Source organism: Triticum dicoccoides, chromosome 6B (assembly GCF_002162155.2).
Source record: "Triticum dicoccoides isolate Atlit2015 ecotype Zavitan chromosome 6B, WEW_v2.0, whole genome shotgun sequence".
Classification (NCBI taxonomy): domain Eukaryota; kingdom Viridiplantae; phylum Streptophyta; class Magnoliopsida; order Poales; family Poaceae; genus Triticum; species Triticum dicoccoides.
In genome coordinates this window covers 209,776,668-209,784,006 of record NC_041391.1, presented here as the reverse complement: position 1 = coordinate 209,784,006, position 7,339 = coordinate 209,776,668, and positions in this window count along the sequence as shown.

The following is a 7,339-nucleotide window of genomic DNA, read 5'->3' as shown; positions in this document are numbered from 1 at the left end:
GTTTGGGCGCTTGAGTCCGTATTCCTCGACTGCCAGGACCTCAGTCCATCTGTTAGTTAGCAAATCTTGATCATCTTGAAGCTGCTGCTGCTTCTTTTTCAGGCTTTTTGTAGTGGCTATAAGCCAGCGCTTGAAGTGCTCCTTCTCGACGGGGTCCTCGGGCACGATGAATTCTTCGTCGCTGAGGCTCGCTTCGTCTTCGGAGAGGGGCATGTAATTGTCATCATCTGATTCTCCATCCATTGCTTGTTCCTTGGGGCTAGCTTGCCCATCCTCCCGTTCGGCTTGCTAGAAGCCTGGCTGGGCGGGATTGTTTTCGTCTTTGGCACCATCCGGATTACTATCATCTCTTGTGCCGGCATCACTATTTTTTCTATGGCGGGGCTTAGAGCGGTGCCTATGACGTCGGTGCTTAGATTGCTTCTCAAGGGGATTATCCTCTGTTGCCTCATTGCCATCGCCATCTTTGGGCATGTCCACCATATATATATGATATGATGAGGTGGCTGTCCAGCACCCTGTGGGCAGTGGTTCCTGTTCTTCTCCTGCATCGTCGTCCATACCGTCGATGTCTTCCAATTCGAAGTCAAGCATGTCGGTTAAGTCGTCGACAGTGGCTATTAAGTGGGTGGTGGGTGGGGAACGAATTTCTTCGTCGTCCGCTTCCCACTCAAGCCGGACATAGTTCGGCCAAGATTCTCCTGACAGTGAGAGAGATTTAAGTGAATTTAGCACATTGCCCAAAGGTGAGTGCTGAAAGATATCAGCAGAGGTAAACTCCATGCTCGGTGCCCAATCAGAGTCGATAGGCATGGATGCGTGTGGTTCGGAACCCATGACCGGAGACGAGTCCGAGGGTTCGATGATGCAGATCTCTTCGGAGGTGAAGTCTGTGTTCGGCTCTATCGCTGATGAGTGTGCGGCCTCCGTGGCGGGGTCTATCCACCCGTCCTCGGATGGCGCGATCTGCTCCGGATCTAAGGCCAGGGCAGCTGTAGGTGCATTCTCCTGAACACCGTCTGATGGTAGATCTAGGTCGTGCTCATCGTGACTATACGGCGCACCTGTCACGGGCTCGAATCCGTCGAAGATCAAGTCTACGCGGATGTCGGCGGTGTAGTTCAGGCTTCCAAACCTGACCTGATGGCCAGGGGCGTAGCTATCGATCTGCACCAGATGGCCAAGCGAGTTGGCCCGCAGGTACGAAGCCGCCGAATACGAAGATCTGTCCAGGGAGAAACACCTCACCCTGGATCGCATCATTGCAGATGTTTGAAGGAGCCATCAAGCCTTATCATGATGGCACAATGGAACTCTCAATGAAAGCACCAATGTCGGTGTCAAAACCGGCGGATCTCGGGTAGAGGGTCCCGAACTGTGCATCTAAGGCTAATGGTAACAGGAGGCAGGGGACACAATGTTTACCTAGGTTCAGGCCCTCTCGATGGAGGTAATACCCTACTTCCTGCTTGATTGATCTTGATGATATGAGTATTACAAGAGTTGATCTACCACGAGATCGTAGAGGCTAAACCCTAGAAGCTAGCCTATGATTATGCTTGTTGTTGTCCTATGGACTAAACCCTCTGGTTTATATAGACACCGAAGGGGGCTAGGGTTACACAGAATCGGTTACAGAGAAGGAAATCTACATATCTGAATATCCAAGCTTGCCTTCCATGCAAAGGAGAGTCCCATCCGGACACGGGACGAAGTCTTCAATCTTGTATCTTCATAGTCCAACAGTCCGACCAAACTATATAGTCCAGCTGTCCGAGGACCCCCTAATCCAGGACTCCCTCAAACACAACTATGCTTTATGTAAAAGTGGTAACCCCACTTGTGCTTAAACGATGAGTATGACCTATGATCAATGTTCTCATTTGACTCCTAAGTCAATATACTCATATATAGATGACCTAGTCATCGCCAATTGCTTGATAGATGCTAGAGTGATTGTGCAAGCTTTGCCACATATTTCATTTGCCATTTTATTGTGTGAGCATGTTGAATGCATACTTTTCTCATTCGAGGACATCCATGTGTTGCTTTGATTGTTTGTCTCTTCCTCTTTTGCCAAATGGATAGACAAGAATGCCTAAGAACTTCCTATAGCTGTTTATGCTTTTCTCGTCTCAAAATCTATTCATGCTACATCACAAAGTTTGATCAAGTCAGATTCAACCCCTCTGGGTGAGGAGCACTCAGAGTCACCGATTCGTCATAGACTTCAACTTCCAAAACCTCTCTATGCATTTCAGTCTGACCGATTCATCTTTTTCGGTCATACCGAGTTCACTGAGTTAATCTAGGTTTTCAATCTCGGTGCAACTGATTACAACTATTCGGTCACACCGAGTTGCAATAACAGCTTGCGGTTCTGCATCTCTGTGCCACCGAGTTGTTCCACTCAGTCACACCGACAGGGTCAGGATATATATACCGATGGGTCAAATTTTGGAAATTACTCCGAAACCTTTTCGCCCGTGCGTGTCCTGCTATGTCGACTCAGGTCTCCGGATCGTCCTCTCGTCACCAGCGACCTCCTACCGCTGGTCTCCGCCGCCGTCAACGGAAATCTTCACCTCTGTTGCCGCCGTAGCGAGCTCATCGCCGAGTTAGGGTATGAGTTCGACACTTTGTGCAATCTTTTACCTCTGATTGTTACCACAAACACAATGCCATGTTTCTTACCAAGTATGAGATCAATCTATCCAGAGAAAACTTCCTTTAGATTAGTTTTGATTAGAAAATTTAGGGTTAGGTTTCCGCCAAACTAATCTCGGACCGACCGAGTTGTAGAAATTGGTCTCACTGATTTGGCTTAGGCCATTGCACTTGTAATTTTTGGTCTGACTGAAACTTGCAAATCGGTGTGATCGAGTTCAGAACTTTGTGAAACCCTAGCATTCTCCGAGTCACTGAACTATGTCTCCGTCTGACCGATTCCACTAGTTTACACTCCAAAGTTGCTTCCATGTCACCGAGTTTAACAAATCGGTAGCTCCGAAATGCTTTCTGTGGAAAACTAAAACTAAGTTTTTGACTCATTTATTTTGCAAAAACTCTACACTTTGTGATGCTCATCCATTCTATCTCATCCATAACTATTCACAGGGTCAGCTCTCAGTTTGAAGTGGCAGTATGTCTGATCAAAGTGACAGCCATAATAAGTCGGAGGAGCAGATGGATCTGAGTGAGGGCACTAGTCCCTTGGCAGCTATGATGAGGGGAGCAGGAGCACTCCCGGCAACCTGCCTAAGGCAACAACAAGGTAGAGAAAGAATGAAACCTTAGATTCAGAGGATGAGGATTTTGAAGTTGAGGAAGTGACCTCAAAGAAGAAAGTGCTCAAGAAGGAATATGGTGATGTTGCTACCACCAAGCCAGGTCAGAACAAGAAAGCTCCTGCCAAGAGAGTGCCAATGTCAAAGGCCAGAGCATCAACACAAGAGACAATGGAATTTACTCTTGAGACCAGAGAATATGGAGGTGGAAAGAAAAGAAAGGAAAGGGCCAGGAAAAAATTGCAAGAGTGATTGGAAAGCCATCAATGGTGAGAGATTCTGCAGGAGAGGAGGAGGAAGAGTAAGATGCACCTCCTGCCAAGACTCAAAAGTTGATGGGGGATGCCATCAAGTCTGGGGCTGCTCCTTCAAATCCCAAGACTGCCCCCAAAGCTCCAGCTCAAGCTTCCAAGTCTGCACTAAAGAGAAGCACTAGAAACATTCCTGCTGCAGAGAAGAACAAGGCCTCAGTGCCTGAGATTGAAGAAGAAGAAGAAGAGGAATCCCAAGTGCTCAGAAAATTGAAGCCAGAGATTCCAGATCATGATGACAATCATCCAGTGGCTGAGAACATGAAGGAGAGAAAGGATGCAGGTCTCAGATAGTGGAGACAAGTAGATCCCTATGCTGTGAGGAGAAGAAATGATGTGGACTACAGGTTTCACACCAAGGAACAACATGACTTCTATGAGACTATGCTCCTAGATAAGAAGCCCATTGTGTGTGACATGAAGTGGATAGACTAGAAATACATTGATGCTAACGAAGATCATTTTCCAGGAGTGCATGAAAGCTTCAAACTCAATGGAGTTGACAAGTTTGTGGGTCAGAAATTGACCAAGTGGAATGATGAGCTCATTATGCAGTTCTATTCAATAGCTCATTTCTATCCTGATGGCAAGATTGTCTAGATGTCTGAAGGTACTAGGTACCAATCTTCTGTTGCTGAGTGGGACAAGCTCATAATGCCCCTGAAGAAGCTGAAAAAGACATTGATGTCTATGCTGATAAGAAGAAGGACCACAACTCCATGGCCAACATGTACAAGGATATACCTGACAAAGCCTTGGAGACACATAAGCTAGGCTCATTGTACTATTTGATGTCAGGATTGGCCACCATGAACACCAGCCTGAGGCACACCTTGTTGCCCAAATCAGGAGATCACAGGATGAACAGAGGCCACTCCATCAACTTGCTTCAGCTCTTTGATTTGCCCCAGAAGTTCAAGGTCATGAGTTTGATTGTTGAGATCATCAAGAGAACAACTGCTGACCAGAAAAGATCATGTGGGTATGCTCCACACATCTAGATGTTGATTAACTCCAAGATGAACAAAGGAGTGTATTTGTTGGACAAAGAGCATCTTCCCCTGAGGCCTGACTTTGAGGACAACACAGTTGTCATGAATGCTGAAGACCCCACATCAGTTGAGGCTCAAGAGAAGAGGGAGAAAGCAAAAGCTGAGAAGGCAGCAAAGATGCCAAGTGCTGAAGAGGCTTCCCAGGTTTTCCTCAAGTGAAAGCAAGACCAACTTGGATATCTTGTTCAAGCTACCTTTAGTATTGAGAAAGGATTGGCCACCCTGACTCAGAATCAACAAAGCCTGGAGAGGATCATTGAAACAAAGTTCTATGATCTTGACTTGAAGGTGACAGAAATACAAACAATAGTTGAGCAGCTCCAAGAAGAAGCTGAAGAGAGGAAAGGGAAAACATCCACTGAAGTGTTTCAAAGAGTGCCTAGGGCACAGAGATCTGCAGCACGCCAGTGACAGACAATAGAGCTACTGCATCAGCACCTGCAGCCACAACTTCAGTTGCCCCTCTAGTGGCAACTCCACCAGCTCCATCAACTTCAACAGATGCATTCATCCTTGGAGTCCTCTCAACGCCACCTCCTGAAGATCAAGCTTAGAGAGCCTCATAACACTATGCATTTTCAAGCTTTTTGGTAACTTCTTGCCAAAGGGGGAGAAAGTGTATAGATTATAGGCTGAGAGAGAGAGAGAGCTTTGCTTCTTTTGCTACTTATTTGCTTGCTTGCTTGGTTGATACTTCTTGATTATGTGTGTGAGATACTTTGTATGTTCATGTGTTTGATCATATCATACGTAATGCTTGTGCTTGGATGATGATATTCTCTATCTTTTATGTATGATCATTCACTTTGCCTTGGTGATGAGTGCTTGTTCCTATTTCTATCATTTTGAGCGCTCCGCCAAGATGTATGTGACATGGAAGAGTAACCCATGATCCTAATTGGTTGTGCATTTGCATTCAAAAGAAAATCTTAAATAATGCACAAATTTAGTGAGGGGGGGCTCTTGCTTATCACATACTTCTCAAAGCAACAATGTTTTTCATTCTTATTATCATTTGTCGAAGCTTTGATCTATATGTTGTCATCAATTACCAAAAGGGGGGAGATTGAAAGTGCAACTAATCCCTGGGTGGTAATTCTTAACAACATATAGCTCATTGAACTAATGCTCTTTCAAGATGATCATTTCAGAAAGTTCAATGATTGGCATGGCATGGACTAGAGATGTAGACCCCTCAAAATGCTAAGGACACATATTGGCAACAAGCTCAAGACTCTACATTTTCTTTTTAGTGATCCAAGATCACATTGAGTCCATAGGAAAGCCAATACTATTAAAAGGGGATGACGTGTTGCTTAATGACTTGCTTGCTCAAAATGCTTAGCGATATGCTCCAAAACCCTCAACCACTTTCTCATTTCCACATATGTCCTAAACCTAAAAGTCAAACTCAGCCCCACCGATTTGATCTATCCGGGGCCACCGAGTTCATTTGACATAGCCACTTCCACAAACCCTAATCACTTCGGTTTCACCGATAGGGATCTCGGTCTCACCGAGATGGGATTGCAAACTCTCTGTTTCCCTTTGCAACATTTCGGTCTCACCGAAATGAGCGATCGGTCCCACCGAGTTCGCAATGCAAACTCCCTGTTTCCTTTTCTTAACGTTCCGGTCCCACCGAAATGAGTAAATCGGTCCCACCGAGTTTGCCTGACCAACTCCCTGTGTGCCTATTACTGAAATCGGTCCCACCGAGTTCATGTGATCGGTCTCATCGAGATTAAGTTATGCCCTAACCCTAGCGCATCGGCCCCACCGAGTTGATTATATCGGTCCCACCGAAAAGCCTAACGTTCATATTTTGACCTGAATCGGTCTAACCGAGTTTCACCATTCGATCTCACCGAGTTTGAGAATCTGTGTGTAACGGTTAGATTTTGTGTAGAGGCTATATATACCCCTCCACCTACTCTTCATTCGTGGAGAGAGCTATCAGAACGTGCCTACACTTCCTGCATTCATTTTATGAGAGAGAACCACCTACTCATGTGTTGAGACCAAGACATTCCATTCCAACCACAAGAATATTGATATCTAGCCTTCCCCAAGTTGCTTTACACTCAAATCATCTTTCCACCATAGCCAAATCTATGAGAGAGAGTTGAGTGTGGGGGAGACTATCATTTGAAGCACAAGAGCAAAGAGTTCATCATCAACACACCATCTATTCCCTTTTGGAGAGTGGTGTCTCCTAGATTGGTTAGGTGTCACTTGGGAGCCTCCGTCAAGATTGTGGAGTTGAACCAAGGAGTTTGTAAGGGTAAGGAGACCGCCTACTTCGTGAAGATCTACCCAAGTGAGACAAGTCCTTCGTGGGCGATGACCATGGTGGGATAGACAAGGTTGCTTCTTCGTAGACCCTTCGTGGGTGGAGCCCTTCATGGACTCGCGCAGCCGTTATCCTTCATGGGTTGAAGTCTTCATCAACGTGGATGTACGATAGCACCACCTATCGAAACCACGCCAAAAATCTCCATGCCAGCATTGTGTTTGCTCCCTCCAAACTCCTCCCCTTTACCTTCATATGCAATGATTTACATTCCGCTGCTATACTCTTAGAATTGCATGTGTAGGTTGATTGCTTGACTAGTGCTAAGCTGCTAAAATCTGCCAAGAATTAAAATTGGTAAAAGACTAGGTTTTTATTTGGTCAAGTAGTCTAATC